Consider the following 18,876-nt stretch of genomic DNA (forward strand, 5'->3'; position numbering starts at 1 on the left):
AAGAGTTTCAAAACTAAGAACAAGATTGAAGATGCTTGTTGGAAGAAGAGATATTTTCTTTTTTTTTGAGTTGGAGTACTGGAAATATCTCTTATTGCGACACAATCTTGATGTCATGCACATTGAGAAAAATGTTTGTGAAAGTATAATTAGAACTTTACTTAATATTCCAGGAAAGACAAAAGATGGTTTTTCATCATGGCTAGATCTGTTAGAAATGGGAATTAGAACAGATTTAGCTCCTCGTGTTAAAGTGGGAGAAAAGAGAAAGTTATTATCAGCTGCTTGTTACAACCTTACAAAGGAAGAAAAACATCAAGTTTGTGAGTCGCTGGCCATTGTAAAAGTCCCATATGGTTATTCATCAAATATTCGCAACTTGGTTTCAATAAAATATTTAAGACTTATTGGGCTTAAATCGCATGATTGTCATGCTTTAATGCAACTATTACTCCCTATTATTATTCAAGGAATTTCCCAAACTCATGTTAAATCTGCATTCATCAGACTTTGTATGTTTTTTAATGCAATTTATTCAAAAACTATTGATATATCGTCTCTAAAGCCATTGCAGAAAGAAATTGAGTTAACACGATATTTGCTTGAATAATTTTCTCCTCTATGATTTTTTGATATAATGGTTCACTTAACTGTTCATTTAGTTAGGGAAGTTGAGTTAGGTAGGCTTGTGTATATGAGGGGGATGTATGGATTTAAGAGATACATGAAGATATTAAAGTGATATGTTTGAAATCGAAGTAAACCCGAAGGTTGTATAGTTGAATGCTACATTGCAGAAGAAACTATAAGGGGTGTACTACATAAATTTTCATATGAACTCATCATTTGATTTTTTTTCAAAAAAAAAAAAAAGAGAGAAAGAAAATATTGAAAAACTTGATCATATTAAATCAAACTTTACAAATTTATTTTACTGATTTTGTGAAAAAATTATTTGGAAGTGACCTTATTTTACTATTTCATGTAAATAATTTATATTTATTAATTAATCTCTACTTCAAACTAAATCATTTTATTAGTGAATATATTAACTTGGTGGGAGTAATGTGTTTGATTGAGTGGGTTTCATTTATATTCATCTAGTTTTTAGCAGCAAGCTTAACTGTTCATATTCTGCAAAATAATTTTCAATTGGTTTTAGAGATATAAAAATGGTGTGTTTTAGTTTTGGTAATCATATGTGATAAATTGGTTATAAAATGGTTCATTAATATTTTTTTGATTGAACTATCTGCTACAGGTACAAGAAGAACGAAAAAATGGAGGAGATTTCCCATATCAAAATCAATGAATTGTTTAGTCTTTAATTCTTTTTTTTTTTTTTTTTTTAAAATAAAGTTTGTAAACTTTTATTCATGCAAATCAGCTATCAAAATAGCTTGCAAATCAGTAGGGACAAGCCCCCCACGATAACTACGTTCTGGAGAGAAACAAGCAGAACGAGCCAAAAAATTGGCCGCCTTGTTTGCAGAACGCTTAACAAAAACACAAGAAGTTGAAACTAACTCTTGACAAAGAACCTTACAATCCGCCACAATGGAACCAAAGGGGGAAGGCATATTCAAGTTGCTATGAAGACAATTAATAAGAACTTGACAATCAGACTCCACAACAACTTTAGAAAAACTTTGAATTTTAATCCAACTCAAGACTTCTTTCAGTCCCACGGCCTCGGCACAAACAGGTTCCACTCGACCCGGTTTTCGAATGGCCGTAGCAAAAATTAGAGTGCCACTGTGATCTCTTGCAGCCCATCCGATACCAAAAAAGTTTGCTGAAGTGAAAACAGATGCATCAACATTGATTTTAATCGTGTCTTCCTCAGGAACACTCCAACGCTCTTCCACTCCTCTGCTAACAGCAGAGGCAACACCTTGAGATCGAGCGTTAGCTAATAACCATTGATTAAAATAAGCAGAAGTCGATGACACCACACCAGCAGCAACCAGTTCTTTGTTATTCCAAGCCAAATCATTTCTTGCCCTCCAAATACCCCAGCATATCATTGCAATCTTGCCCAACACAGCAGAGGAAAAACTCTGCAACATAGCAGTAAACCAGTCGGCAAAGGATAAACCAGCAGCCTCCTTAATTTCCTGACCTGCAGATGACCAACATTGCTGAGCAAACACACAATCCACCAGCAAATGTAAGGTGGTTTCAGGAGAAATTTGACAGAAAGGGCAATGTAACGGGACCTGAACTCGTTTCTCCTGGAGCTTGGCACGAGTTGGAAGGCTTCCTCGACAGGCTCTCCATAGCATATTCGAAACTTTTGCTGGAATTTTTAAATTCCAAAGCTTTCTCCAAAGCCCTGAGTTTGCACCTCCAGTAGCAGTATTTTGGGTATGTTGTAAAGCTTTATACGCACTCTTAACTGTGTAATGGCCTGAGGCTTCAAAGTGCCAATACCACGAATCATTGTCTAAGAAGTCACTTAGCACAATAGATTGCACCAGATCCTTGTCCCGAGAGTTTAATAAGTCATCCAAGATATCTATATCCCACTCCCGCTTTCCATTAACCATCAATTGATGAACTTGAACTCCTTCCAAAGATGGATGGTCCGAAGTAATGAATGGATTTTCAGAGTGAGGAAGCCAAGCTTGGTTAAGGACATCAACTTTCCTACCGTCAGCAATGCACCAACGACCCTCAGATTGGATCAAAGATTGAGCTTCGAACAGGCTGCGCCACACAAAACTCGGGTTCTGACCAAGCGAAGCAGTAGCAATTGAACCATTGGGATAGTATTTTGCTTTAAAAATTCGTCCCACCAAGGAATTTTCATTGATCAAGAGTCTCCACGCCTGTTTTCCTAGCATGGCCAGATTATGATTTATTAGACTTCTAAACCCCATGCCCCCATCATGCTTGTGAGCCACCATACGATCCCAACTTTCCCAAATTATACCCCCAGCTTGACCCGAACTAGAACTCCACCAGTACTTAGCAAGGATTCTTTCTATTTCCTTGCAAATTTTGATAGGTAAAAGAAAAATACTCATGGCATAACTAGGAAGCGCCTGGGCCACGGTTTTGATGAGAATTTCTTTTCCCCCTTTAGAAAGCAACTTACCATCCCAACTTTCCGCTCTTTTCCTCACTTTTTCTTTGCGAAAACCCAAAACAGTCGTCTTATTGCGCCCCATAGTACTTGGCAAGCCTAAATACTTGCTATGTTCATCTGCTTGAACCATTCTCGTAACCCCCATTATCCTTTGTCTCACAGAATCATCAATATTATTGCTGAAAAAGATCGATGATTTAGACAAGTTCACTTTTTGTCCCGAGGCCACTTCAAATTTATGAAGAAGAGCCATCACCCTTGAAGCTTCTTCCTCCGAGGCTTGGCAATAAAGGTAGCTATCGTCAGCGAATAACATGTGCGAGACAGAAGGCGCACCTCGAGCAATCTTACACCCATGTAACCATCTTTTTTGTTCAAAACTTTGAATAAGAGCCGATAAACCTTCTACACAGAGAATGAACAGATAAGGAGATAATGGATCTCCTTGTCTTATACCACGGGTCGGCATAATTGGTCCAATCCTCTGGCCACCATGCACAATCTCATACTTGACAGAAGACACAGTGGTCATGATCAATGCTACCCAATTAACATTGAATCCCATCTTCAAAAGCATAGCTTCAAGAAAAGCCCACTCGATGCAATCATACGCTTTGCTCATGTCTAATTTTAGGGCCATAGAACCTTTTTTTTCCTTTGGTCTTTCGTTTCAAGTAGTGTAGCACCTCAAAAGAGACCAACACATTATCCGAGATCAAACGTCCAGGGATGAATGCACTTTGGAACGGAGAGATAACATGATCAAGCAAAACTTTTACTCTATTAGCCAAGACCTTTGAAATTATCTTGTACATGACATTGCAAAGAGCGATGGGTCTTAGATCTCCCATAACAGTAGGATTTTTCTTCTTTGGAATAAGAACAAGGTTAGTATCACTTAATCCCACAGGTATAGAATTGGAGTTGAAAAAGTTTTGAACCACAGTAACCACATCCCCCCCAACTACAAACCAGAATTTTTGATAAAATGCAGGTGACATACCATCGGGTCCTGGTGCTTTGTCCGGCTGCATGTCGAAAAGGGCTGCCTTCACTTCCTCGACAGTAACCGGTTCCATAAGGGTGGAATTATGAGCTTCAGTAATGGATGGAGAAATACAATCAACAACCTCTTGCCAATTCACCATAGAAGCTTGAAAAATGTTTGAGTAATAGTTGAATATAACCTGGTGCAAACCATTGTTCCAATCGGTCCAATTACCTTGCTCATCTTTCAACTTTTGGATGGTATTGTTATTTCTGCGTGTTGTGGCCGAAGCATGGAAGTACTTGCTGTTTCGATCACCATCTTTAAGTCAGAGTTGTTTCGATCGTTGACGCCAATACACCTCTTTCTGATGAAAAATATTAGCCAAATTCTTTTTTTCTTCAGCAAATAAAGAGCAGGAATGAGCATCTCTAAGCTTCTTAAGTCTTTTTAAGGTAGCTTTCGATTGAGCAATTCTACCTTTAAAGTCCCCAGTAATAGTATCCCCCTATTTGGCCAAAACTTCTCCACAATAAGAAACTTTTTCTTGAACAGAACAACCATTTTTAGCTTCCCAACTATCTTTAACTAATTGAAAGCATAAAGGTTCCAACAACCAAGCATTCTCAAATCGAAAAGCTCTTTTACCTGGTGTTGAGACATGAGTAATTTGGTCCATAAACAAAGCACTATGATCTGATGAAGAATAATCGAGGTTGTACAATTTTGCAGAATTAAAAACATTGAACCAAGACATGGATGCTAACCCACGGTCCAATCTAACCTCCACCCACTAATCCGTACCTCGGCCTCTCTCCCATGTAAACTGATACCCGCATAGATCCATATCAATTAAATTGCAATCTTCGATAGCCTTTTGAAAGCCTTCTACGAGCCAGGACGGGTAAGGTCTTCCACCTCTTTTATCAGCTTGAGAAATCACATTATTAAAGTCGCCCAACAGACACCACGGGAGAGAAGATTCTTGCTTCAATGAACGAAGTAAATCCCAAGTCTGTGCACGAAGACTGCGTTTCGGTTCACCATATATACCAGTTAATCTCCATTCCATCATACCCGGAACTTTAGTAAGGATATCTATATGGTTTGTAGAAAAACCAATGACTTCAGCTTCATCTTTAACTTTCCATAACATAGCTAGTCCCCCACTTCTTCCTTGAACATCAACAGAGAAAGCACCTTCAAACTTAATACTCTATTGCACCCTTTCAATACGATCCTTAGCACACAAAGTCTCACAAAGAAAAACAAACTTGGGCTGCTTTTGAGAAATCATCTCTTTAAGGAATTGTAAAGTCAATGGGTTCCCAAGCCCATGACAATTCCAACTTAAACAACTCATAATGATAGGCGAGCCCCCACAAATTGGCCCGCCTGAGTCAAGTTTTTTGAAACACCTTTCTTTTCTTGTTCTTTCTATACAAACGAGGAAGCCTTATTGACACTTTCAACGTGGCTTTGAAAGCCCAAACTTGCTTCTGTTAGTGAAACAGGCAAGCCTTGATCTGCCTCATTCCCATTAGACTTAAGCCCAATGTTATCCACCAACATATCAGCCACATTAGAATCAGGCCCAATAAGAGGATTAGAGCCCACACGTCTCCTCTTTTGATCAAGGACAATAACTCCTTCATTTTGAATTTCTTTCCCGCTATAAGATTGATCAATATCATAACAGCTGTTATGATTTGAAAACATAACTCCCTCTGCTTCTGAGTCAACATTTGATCCTCCATCAATGCCTTTATTCTTGCTTATCAAATCTTCCTTCCCCGAAATCGCTACTCCAATTACTCCAGAAATTGTGCCCTGATTGTTTGCTGAGATGGGAAAACGTTGACCCAACTCTGTCACCGAAATGTCACTACTAGCAGAGGCCGAAGAGTGATTTGCAGAAGGATTACGCAGCCATTTTGATCCATCAGGAAAGTTCATTCTTTTCGGTGTGGCTTTCATCCAAACTCCATATGGCTTAACAATCTGGGCAAGAGGGGTAAGAAAAGGTTTTGAACAAAACCTATCAGTATGGCCTATGATGCCACAAATAAAGCAAAAATGTGGAATTCTTTCATATTTGAACTTAACGAAAGTCCAATCACTATCCTTCATAAAGCAAAAAAAGGATAGTCTTTAATTCTTTTTGTTATTAGCACGATTGGTTATTATTGTTTTTAATTCTTTTTGTTTTAATTTAGTCTTTTTTTTTTGTTTTAATTTAAATGCTTTTTTTCTTTAATTTATGATATATATGACAGCTGACGTGCCAATATTTAAGTGAGTTGGCAATTTTTTTTAATGAATTGTTCATTGTGATTTTTTTAAAATGATGTGGTTCAGTTATAAGGTGACATGTGGCATATTATGTGGCTTTAAACAGTGAGGTACCTACGAAAATTCTAAAATGTTAACAGAAGGTATTTTTACCGCCAAAAAATTAACTTAGGTATTTAAGTGCAACTAAAAGTTAAACTTAAGTATTTATGCTGCAAATTACTCAACTTGGTGGTGGTTGAAAATACATATTGAGACCGAAAAAATAGAAGGTGAGACCTGGTTTTTCCATTGGAAGGGAAAGACGTAATGCCACTAATATGATTAAATCATATTATTTTAATTATATGATTAAATATTATTATAATAATATATGAAATTTTTATTGCATACCAACAGACATATCCAACAAAACTACACCCTACTCTTATATCACCAACTGATGTAAAATCAGTGGTTTAAAATGTTTTTGGTGGGATATTTATACTAACTCTTATCATAGTCTTATCATATATATATATATATTGAAACAGAATATATTGTAACAATAATAAGAGAAATGAGTACAGGCTACAATATATTTAAATTTGGAACATTATTATTCTAAGTAACCTCTCTCTCAAGTCCTAAAGTTGTTCTAGCCAAATTATGAGCAACAACATTAAATTGTCTAAGAACATGATGAACAGTTACTATAGGAAAATTAGAGAGAAATGACTCTATTTGACTTATTAAGTCTGAAAGAGCAGACTTATCTTTCCATCTATGCTTTATTTTATTGATTAGCACTTTACAATCACTTTCAATGACACTCAAAGGAAACTTAACAGTCGAACACCGGTTGAGAGCCCAAGCCAATGCTTTCGCTTCAGCCAAAAGAGGAGACAAGTTCCCATCCAACGGGGAAGACAAAGCCACTACAACCTCTCCTCTATGATTCCTTACTGCTGCCCCAACCCCTATTTTATTTCTGCTATTATCCAAGGCAACATCAACACTTAATTTGTAACAATCTGGTGTGAGAGCATAATTGTCAACCTGGGTCAAATCACCTCCTACTACATTGGTGCAAGAAAGGGAGACCTCCATGAGATGATTTGCAGCATGATCTTGAGCATCATCAAAGTCTTGTAGTAAAGTCGAAACCTAAAAATCAACAAAGAAATAACAGTCCTGTGCTTATTAAATAGAATGTTATTTTGTCTATTCCAAATTTCCCACATTATGCCTAAAAAGATTCTAAGATCATCCTTTGTCAGCTTTTCAAACCCTCTAAGGATAAACTCTCGAACATCATGACAGATGCTATTTAAATAAAAGGTCGCAAATCTAGATTCGCTCCATTAAAAAAAAGCTCTGGAGCACTCTATTAAAGCATGAGACACAGTTTCAGTGCAACTAGAGCAGAAGGAGCATTGAGGAGTAGGCAAGATTTTCCAATGAAAAAGGTTAAGAGCAGCTGGAAGAGCATGGTGAAAAGCCTTCTGAATGAAGTGTTTAATTTTCTGAAGCATTTTAAGATTCTAGAGGACTTTCCACCAACAAACCATGGAATGACTGTTAGAAGAGGCAGTAAAAAAAATAGCTAATTTGGCTAAATGGTAGGCCGAACGAACAGTTAAGGAGCTAAAGGAGTGATGCTCCCAAATAAGATTATCCTCAAGAGAAGAATCAACGATAGGAACAACAAGAATAGCAGAGACAAGATCATCATCGAAAAATTTCAATAAATGATCCTTGTTCCAACACCCATTGATATCAATAAAATATGAGACAGTGGGATCCAAGGGTTGAACATTACCTTTACAAGAAATGAATCTCTAGCCAAGAATCCAATAAGAGTGCAGAGTGGAGATAGACTTGCCATTTCCTATTTTCCAAACAAGACCTCTCTTGAGAAGATCCTGATCCCAAAGCAAGCTTTGCCAAGTAAAGGAAGCACAATGACCTTTAAAGGCTAAAAGAAAAGAATTTTGGCAAAAATATTTAGCTTTAAACAACCGAGCAACAAGAGAATCAGGCATAGTAAGCATATGCCAAGCCTGCTTAGCAAGTAAAGCCTGATTATGGTGAATGAAAGAGCAAAACCCCAGTCCACCCGAGAACTTTGATTGACAAAGATTATCCCAAGCTTTCCAATGAATTTTCCCCTTGTTTCCCATAGATCCCCACCAAACATGAGCCTTGAGACTCTCAATTTTCTTATAAATAGAAACTGAGATTCTAAAACACGACATAACATAAGAGGGAATAGCTTAGACAACTGCTTTAAGGAGAACCTCTTTCCCTTCTTTAGAAAATAGACGACTATTCCAACTACTCATTCTGGAACTCACCTTTTGAATGATATAGTTAAAATGAGACTTTCTAGATCTACCAAAATATTGAGAGACACCAAGATATTTACTAACAAAAGGTTTATCTTCAAGACCCAAGCTGGTATAGAAGAACTCAGAATCAGCAGGATTGGTGTTGGGAGAAAAGAGGACTGAAGACTCGGAAAAATTGACTAGGTTACCTGTGGCTTTGTAGTAAAGCTCAAGAGCATGTTTAATGGCTAAGCATGAATGAGCAGACGTTGTTAAAAAGAGTAAACTATCATCAACAAAGAGGTGATGACAAATAGTAGGGGCCAAACGACAGATAGAAATACCTTGACAATTGTGAATCGACTCCTGATATCTAATGGCTGCAAACAATCCTTTAGAGACAAGCAAAAAATATAATTGTAAAGGGGATCCCCTTGCCTAATACCCCTACTAGACATAAAGAAATCAGATAAAACACCATTGCTAAGTAATCTAAATGAAGAGTGGAAATACAACTAAGAACAAGAGAAATAAATTTTGCAGGAAAATTAAAACGATGCATAATAGCCTCAACAAAACATCGTTCCACACGGTCAAAAGCCTTTTCCATGTCTAACTTAATTGCATCCCAACCAACTTTGCCAGATTTTCTATGGTTGATGGCATTAACAAGCTCATTGCCAATAAAAATGTTATAAAAAATGACTCTACTTTGGATGAAATCACTTTGATTCGGGGAAATGATATCATGCAAGACAATCTTCAATCTATTGGCCAAAACTTTAGAAACAACCTTATATAAAGTGGAGCAAAGACTTATAATACTAAAATATAAATATAATAAAGGAGTTTTTTTATTTTTACACTTTAAAACAGTTTTTTTTTTTTTTTTTTTTTGCATTTTTATGAAATTTTACATAAAAACTATTATAGCAATTAACAGGGCAACTCAAATCGTAACCAAAATTGACATTGCAACTCACATACATAGAAACAACCGAAGAAACCACCAGAGCAACCTAAACCGTAATTTTTTTTTTTTAAAGTTAAAAAATAGTATATGAGATAATTTTCTTATAATATAATGTGTAATAAATTAATAATCATTTCCATTATGACGTGTGAGAGTGTAAATTTCTCATAATTTAATGTCGAGTTTTATTAGTGCAACATACCCCTTTATTTATTTTTTATTTTTTTGTTAATGGCTATCCAATATTTGATATAAATCAGAGTAAATATTATTTTGAACTTTATATTTTGTAAAATTTATTGATTAAATTACACACTACAAAAGTCAGAATTTGCAACAGTCCTAAAAATACTCTTTTTGGAGAACTGTCGCTAAAAAAATTAAGTAATTGTTTAAAACCGTCAGGAAAAATTAGTATTTCCGACAGTTTATAACAATAATTACATGAATAGGCAACAGTTTTAATTGAAATTCGTAAATTTATAGGCGACGGCTTTAAACCGTCAGGTATAAGGGCCCAATAAAAAATCGTTACCTACTTCTCGCTACATTTTTCATGTGCCCACCTACTTCTTTTCTATTTCCCACATGTCCACCTATTTTTTTCTCACTTATTTCTTCTCCATTTTCCACACCCTAAAACAAAACTCTCAACTCTCCAAAACCCCATCCACGCCTCCGCACCATCGCCCTCCTCTCTCGCCGTCTTCCTCCGTCTCTTGATCTCCCTTTCTTCTCGTCTCTCTCGTCCATCGATCTCCACCCACCCCACCTCCTGTCGGTCTCCCTCTCCTCTCTGTTGCATGTCGGACCACCACCACCTCCCGTCGGTGTCCCTCTTATCTCCGTCTCATACGTCGAACCACCACCACCTCCCGTCTGTCTCCCTATCTCTCTTTCTCTCTCTCCGAGCTCGGTAAAAATACATTTATTTATTTATATACTTTTTTATTTATTATATATATTTATTTTGTTATTGTATGAATTCAATGTGTTTTAAAGTTAGTTGTTATTGTAATAAAATTAATTAATTGTTTTATTTTAATTTAGGTAAAGTTATAAAACTAATGCAGGAAAAAAAAGGGGGAGAATACAATGGTAGAAAAATCTGTATTTTTTTCTCTTTTTTTTTTACATTCTCGACGGTTTAAAACCATTGCCTATACCTGTTATAGGCGACGATTTTAAACCGTCAGGAAGTCCACATTAGCGACGGTTTTTAACCGTCGACTATTTTGCCCATTTTGCGACGGTCGTATAGGCGACGATTATAGAAACCGACGGTAATACTTTAAATGACTATTTAAAAATGTCAGGAAAAATCATTTTTGTAGTAGTGTTATCTATTTTGTTAAATGACAAATTGAACCTCGTAATTTTTAAAATAGTACTCTGAGCTGATTTTTTGTCAAAATAAAACTTCATAATCACCCGATTTAGATGTATTATAACAAGTTTGGATACAGTTTTTACATATGTTCGTGTTAAATATTATTTTCAAATTTATTATATTAACAAAAATTATCAAAAATTAAGCTTAGCTATTATTTTACACTAATTTAAAAAATACAAATTTCAATTCATTATTTACTAAATTAAAAATCTATTCAATAATTTTTACAAAATACAATGGCCAAAATAATATTAACCTATAAACAAATAATCACCATTAAATAATGAAACTAATGATATGTAGAAATTAATTATGGGATAATGATGTTAGGCCCTATGATGACCAAATTTGTCTCTTATTAATCAGGTGATGGGTGTGGAGTAGTTTTCTTGGGTGGACCAGTCTCTCTAAATTCCAACCCCAGCAAAGCAAGCAGCAATAATAATATTAATATAGTAACATGAAAAGAAAACCAACCTACCTGCCTCACCATTTTCCCAATCTTTCCAACTTCCAAAGTTACCATCAAAACTTCAATCTACCTCTTCGCACCACATATTTATTATATATGTAATGTAAAGCAAAAATAAAACATTAACATTGTTGTAAATTTGTATAATGAATAATGATATGATCTTGGTTGGTTTATAATTATATTGCTAAGTATACTTTTCATGCACGACCATATTCAAACATAAGACTTTGTCCCTCTCCTGAGTATATAGATTTGTCTTTTAGCAACAAAAATGTTAATAGAATGAGAATATATATGAAATAAGCAAAAGCCAAATCAAGTAATGTGCTAATTAATAATTCAAAGTTATTGATATAAAGAGATGTAACCACGTTTTCCTCTTGTGAACTAATAATTAATAGTACTTGGAAAGACAACTTTCCCTGGCTAATGAATTTGACGTTGACTTAGTTCATGTTGATGACAAGTGTACTTTCTATAATTTAAGGCTAAATGAAAAGGGAAGAAATAAATAGATCAAAGTTAATATGGTGTTTATCCAATCTATAATACGCATTATTGCAATATTTTAATGCATCTACACTAAAGACAGTAAGGCTATCTCCAACCTTTAACACTAATATTTATTTTAGTTCGAAGTACAACGCTAAAAATTATTTAAAATAATATTATTTATTATTATATTATTTTACTTATAAAATTATCATAATATTTATTAGGGAAATTACTTTAAATATTATTTTTTTTAACTTATTTTTCAAATTTACGGTTTAAGTTTCTAAAATAGTTGCAGCGCTAGTTGTAATAAGGGTTTCTATACGATTTTTTGTTGCAATTTAGGTTGCAGGGATTTTTATGTGAAATTCTGTAAAAATGCAAAAAAAAAAAAATATATTTTAAAATATAAAAATGAAAAAGTCCCTATTTATTATATCAAATTAATTATTTAAAAAAAAACTAAACTATTAATTAACTTGATGTTTAGACAACAATAATACTACAAATTACTGGACAAACTAAAATAACATATTACATGTCTCATAGGCATGGAATTAAATATTGACATTTTCTATTGATATTTCTCTTATATATTTACATTTTGAGGATACCGATTTTTATGAAGCAATGTATTATTTTCGAAATATCCATAGATATTCTGTTAGATAAATTAACAATTAACCCAAGATCTATTTGTATATAACATAGAACACAATAATAAGATATAATAATTAGGTATGTGTACCTAATTGATCCATAGCAATTATCTCTGATTGATCCACAGCAGTTACTCCAATTCGATAGTGCAATACTATCAACTAAGTCTTCCTCCCTAGATCTCTAAATCAGAAGCAGTTTATTTTATCTGATTATCAAAAGGTATACAATTGTGATGAGACAATATGTATTTATAGAGTTAGGGAGGGGACTTAGCTACAAAACCCTAGTTGGGCTGGGCCTGCTCATCAAAGGCTTCAGTCAACTAGAAAAGCCCACACTTCTGCTTCACCTAGACTTTACACACAGATGCTAAGCCCATTAACAAGTGATCACCAACAATATGGGCTAACACAGCAAAGAACTATCCAATCAACCCAAGTTTTAATAAAACCAATAAAACTTAATGTAAGCCCAAATAAAAAGTCTAACATTCTCCCACTTGGGCTACATTAATTTTAATACATATATATTATATATCAAAATAATTTTATTTGAAAACGACTCATGGGTTGAACAACAAGAAAACATTTGTGGCCACTTTAAAAATGATAGTTCTCTGATAGCATCTCAACATACCGGTCCAATTTAACCTTTGATAATGAACTATGACAATCCTATTGTTTTTAACTCAACAAAAGACATTCATAATCACAAATACCAAAGTATTAAATCGACATGGTCAATAAGTCTAGCAGTGTGGTAAGGAATTATGTTCAACATGTGATCAATTTCAAATAACATAATATCCTTATCAGTCCTCAATTTCACTGATACCGTGATGCTTAATAAATAAGCCAGTGAAATTAAACATACACAACTTAATAAATAAGTCAGTGTCACTAAATTTGCTTAAGAATTAAGCCAACAAAATATCATTGTCATTAAGCAAATATACTTAATATACAATGATCACAACAAGATATGAACTACATGCTTTCAATTCAATTATTCTCGAGAATATAACAAAGCCTAACTGAAAGCATAAACATCCAATAATAAAAATTATTAGCCCACAAAGTAGTTCATAACATCAACAAGTATATAAATGTAATCTCAAAAGATAAAGCAAGAAACTTCCACTAACCCGAAGGAGCAAAAGATTATAAAATGCCTATATCAAAAACATGTTTATCAAACAATATGGCACTTAATCCTTTGGTTAGAGGATCTGCAAACATCAACTTGGTCTTTTAATATTCTATCACAATGTCTCATTTCTTAACCAAGTCTTTAATAGTGAGATACTTTATTTCCTTATATTTGGAAGCACTACTAATCTCATTATTCTTTGAAAAGAAAACAACAATACTATTATCACAATAGATTAGTATAGGAGAGGAAATAGGATCAACTAATCGTATCTCTAAAATCAAATTCTTTAACCATAAAGCTTGCAAAGATGCCCCATAACATGCAACAAATTTAACATACATAGTAGATGATACGATTAAAGTCTATTTAACACTTTTTCAAGAAATAGCAGCACCAACAAAAGTGAAAATATAGCCAGAAGTTGACTTTAAATCATCTACATAACCACCAAAATCTGAATCTGAATAACCAACAACTTAAAGATTGTTGACATGCTTATACACAAGCATAAAACTCTTTGTTCTTTGCAAATATCTCAAAAACTTTCTTGGCTGCAACCCAATGATCATGGTCAGGATCAGATAAATATCTCCCAAGAACATCGACCATGAAAGCAATATCAGGTCTAGTGCAAACCTAAGCATACATCAAACTCCCTACTACATTTGCATATGGGATATTCTTCATTGCTTCTCTTTCCAAGTCGTTCTTAGGACATTGCTGCTTAGTGAACTTGTCCCCTTTCAGAATAGGAACAGAACCGGCTTTACACAAATTCATGTTGAACCTTTTGAGCACACGATTAATGTAAGCTTCTTGAGATAAGCTAAGAAATTTTCAATTCTTGTCACGATGGATCTCAATCCCCAAAACATAGGATGCCTCTCCAAGATCTTTCATATCAAAATTGGAAGACAGAAAATTTTTGGTCTCATTTAGTAGTGACAAATCACTGCTGGCAAGTAAAATGTCATCTACATAAAGAACAAGAAAAATATAACGACTCCCACTGATCTTCATATAAATACACTGATCAAACTTGTTCTCTACGAAACCAAACGATATCACAACCTTGTCAAACTTCAAGTACCACTTGCGAGATGCCTGTTTGAGACCATAAATGGATCGTTTCAACTTGCAAACTAAGTGTTCTTTTCCTTTCTCCTTGTAGCCTTCAGGTTGAGACATATACACTTCCTCATTCAATTCTCCATTCAGAAAAGCAGTTTTAACATCCATTTGATGCAACTCTAAATCAAAATGCGCAACTAAGGCCATAATAATTCTGAATGAATCTTTAGTGGAAACAGGTGAGAAAGTTTCAGTGTAATCAATACCTTCTCTTTGAGTAAAGCCTTTAGCCACTAAACGCGCTTTAAACCTTTCAATCTGTCCCTTTTTATCCCTTTTAGCCTTTAAAATCCACTTACAACCTATTGGTTTAAAACCATCAGGTAATAAAACTAGCTCCCATACACCATTTTTCTTCATGGAGTCGATCTCATCATCCGTAGCTGCTAACCATTTTGAAGATTGTGGACTATTAAGTGCTTCACTAAAAGTGACAGGATCCACAAAATGATCAATATCATATTCTCCTTCTCCAAGATAGACAAAATTATCATGACACTTTGTTGACTTCTTTTGTCTCTGAGATCTTCTTAGAGGAGGTACTTCTGGAATAACTTCTCTTTGTTGATCATTGTTTTGAATAACATCTTCCACAACTGGAATTTCTTCAATGACAGGACTCTCATTAACAATAGGAGCTTCATCATTAATAGGCCCTTCATCAATAATAGGACCTTCATCATCTTCGATATCGGGAGCAATATATTCATCAACAATGGGAGCATTACCAACTGGAGTAGGATGAAGACTACTATTATCATCTCTTGAAAAATGACATAGGAATACAAATTCCTTTAGAGGACTCCCCCATTTCAAGAGATGTTGAAGGAATTTTCTCAGCAACATCAAATTCCAGAAATTTAGCAGTCTGATATTCAACAATTTGCGTACCACGAGTGGGACAGTAAAAGCGATAGCCTTTTGAGCGCATTGGATAACCAATGAAATAACAGCGATTTGTTCTCGGATCTAACTTTTTCAAATTAGGATCATAAATCTTTACTTCAGCTGGACAACCCCATACATGAAGATGATTTAGACTAGGCTTTCTCTCAATCCACAACTCAAAAGGATTTTGAAAACAGATTTACTGGGAACACGATTTAAAATATAAGTTGCAGTCATGAGTGCTTCACCCCATAAAAACTCTGAAAGATTTGTTCTACTTATCATGTTTCTGATCATATCCATGAGAGTGCGATTTCTCCTTTCAGCAACGCCATTTTTCTCAGTGAACCTGACATATTGTATTGAGAAACTACACAATTTTCTGGAAAATATTCAGCAAAAGGCCTCATGTGTTGTTTAGATTCTGAATAACAACCAGAATATTCTCCTCCGCGATGAAAATGAACAAATTTTATGACTCTGCCCAATTATTTCTCAAGAACATTTCGAAAGATTTTGACTTTATCAAAAGCGTTGGATTGTTTTTGATCAGGTAAGTGAGACCATAAGAAGAAAGAAGAAAAAAATATCGATAAAAGTTATAAAATACTTGTTTCTACACAACGTGGTGGAATAAGGTCTACTGATGTCATTGTGGATAATCTTTTATAAAGAGTGACTATAGTTAGCAGTCTGCTTTCTTATTTTAGTCAATTTTTCACAAGTACAATCAGCACAAGTATTCCAACCAGAAACATCAACAGGAGGAAGAATTTTAGCTAGAAGGAATCGATCAATTCTTTCTTTAGAAATATGACCCGATATATCGTGCCATAATAATAAGGATGTTATCTTAATATAAGATTTCTTATCCACAATATTCACAATATTGAAAAAGGAAGCTAAGGAAGTCAATAATAATTTGAAAAGAATATCAGAGTAAAAACAGTTTCCAATTATTCGGAGTCAAACATAATGTCAACACTATAATTGGCAAAACGAAAAGAAAATCATTGTTTAACTATAAGCGGAAGCGAAACTGAATTACTTTAAAAGTAAGAATCAAGAAAGTATTGTTCAAGACAATCTGAACACTAAACTGTAATTCAAGAATAAATATGCCAACATAGATAACATCATCGCTAACATAAGTGCCACTTTAAGCTTTGACTCCTTCTCACTTATCTTCTTGAAATCCCTTAGCCTCTGGTTGTTGTTGTTTCTCTTCATATTTTCTTTATCCTTTGTTGGGCTTGAGTTGAGAAACAAAGTGAGAAGACTCATTCTTTTCATTTTGTTAGCTTGCTTGTTTCGACACACCGAGAAATTAGATCACTAAAACTCCATGTTTTATTATAAGTGTTGTAGGCTGTCTTGATAAGACTGAAAGAGGCAGGAAGTGCATGAAGAGCTCGATGAATAATGAAAGAGTCAGGAAGAGGAATATTATGATCTTTCAACTTGGACTGAACATTCACCAATTTCAGAATAAAATCTCGCACTCCTTTTATTTTTCATACTTAATGGTTGCCATTTCATCCATAAGATGTCCAGCTTTAGCGATTTCACTAGTGTGAAATAGTTTTTCTTTGCTTTGAAAAAACTCATTAGTATTTGAGGTGTTTGGCAAACCATCAAAAGATGTTCAGGAATTAAACGGCTCATAGCAATGAAACTAAGATGATTTGAATTTTTCCAATGTGCATGAAGAATTTTTTGGGCAACAATTCTGATATTAGAATAAGATCAGCAGATTTTTCTTCTCGAAGGCATAAGTCCAAATCTATTATGCCTAAAGTAATTTTCACATCTCGTTTCCATGTCTTAAAGTTGAAGCATTCAGAATTCAGATGAAAACGGTATTGTTGTTCGTAGAAAGGAGACCGAAAAATCCAAAAAAATAAAACTTGAATAAGCAATATGAGCGATGCATTAGAAAATATTGTAGAGTCAACTGGTCATTATAAACTCCCCTTTGGGGTGAGAATATAACACACACATGATCTACCTTCATGAAGTTAACAACAAAGAAAAAATACATATCATTTAAGAATTTTATTACCTTTGGGCAAATAAATTTCTTAAAAATATGTATTAATTCAAGCAAAAAATAATAATAAATTTATATATTTAAATTATTACCTTTGGGCAAATAATTAAAATATATACATTTAATATTAACTCACTTCATGGAATGTGAACTAATATATGTAAATACTACCTTTGGGCAAGTAATTACACATATAGTCAACCAAAAATATATAATATTTTCTTCAACATGTGAAATTTGGTGATAAAAGAATCATTGAAAATTAATAATTTTCAACCAAATTTCCAAAAGAGATATATAATTGCTTTTATTATATTGATAATCAAAAAATAAAGTGTCCACCATAACACATTATTTTTGTATCAAACAATCAAGTTTTATAAGTTTAGAACAACAAATAATTAAAAGATGTGAATATAAGAAAATTGGTGGAGACTACATAGTCAAGATAAATTAAACAAGAGAGTGACTATGTCTTATGGAACGAGAAGAAACCCAAAAAAATTTCTATGATTTACGGATTTTGAAAAATCATCAAAAATTATTTTTAATAATTTTTTAACTGCATAATTATCATTAAAATAATAATAATTATTAAATTGCGTCAAAAAATTAATTAAAAATCACCAAAAAATCAGAAATCAAATTCTAATAATGCTGGAAAAAAGAATCGTCGAAAACGGAGTCACGAAACTACCTCACTCTCTCTCACTCTCCGGCAGCCGCGAGTGGGCTTCGTCCCAGCGGGTTGTCTTCAACCTCCAGCAGCTTCCATCAGCGGGTCAGACGACCCGGTTCGGCCCCAGTCGGGTCTGTCCCGTTTTCCGGCCAAAAATTCGTCGAAAAGTGGGGATTTTGGATGGGTTTTGCTCGGGAATCAATTTCTAGTTGATCTACGCTACTAATTTCGGGTATTAAAGGTTAAATCTCTAGATTTCAAGACAATACCAATCCGAAAATTGAAGAACACAACAAA

Source organism: Cannabis sativa, chromosome 9, assembly GCF_029168945.1.
Source record: "Cannabis sativa cultivar Pink pepper isolate KNU-18-1 chromosome 9, ASM2916894v1, whole genome shotgun sequence".
NCBI lineage: Eukaryota > Viridiplantae > Streptophyta > Magnoliopsida > Rosales > Cannabaceae > Cannabis > Cannabis sativa.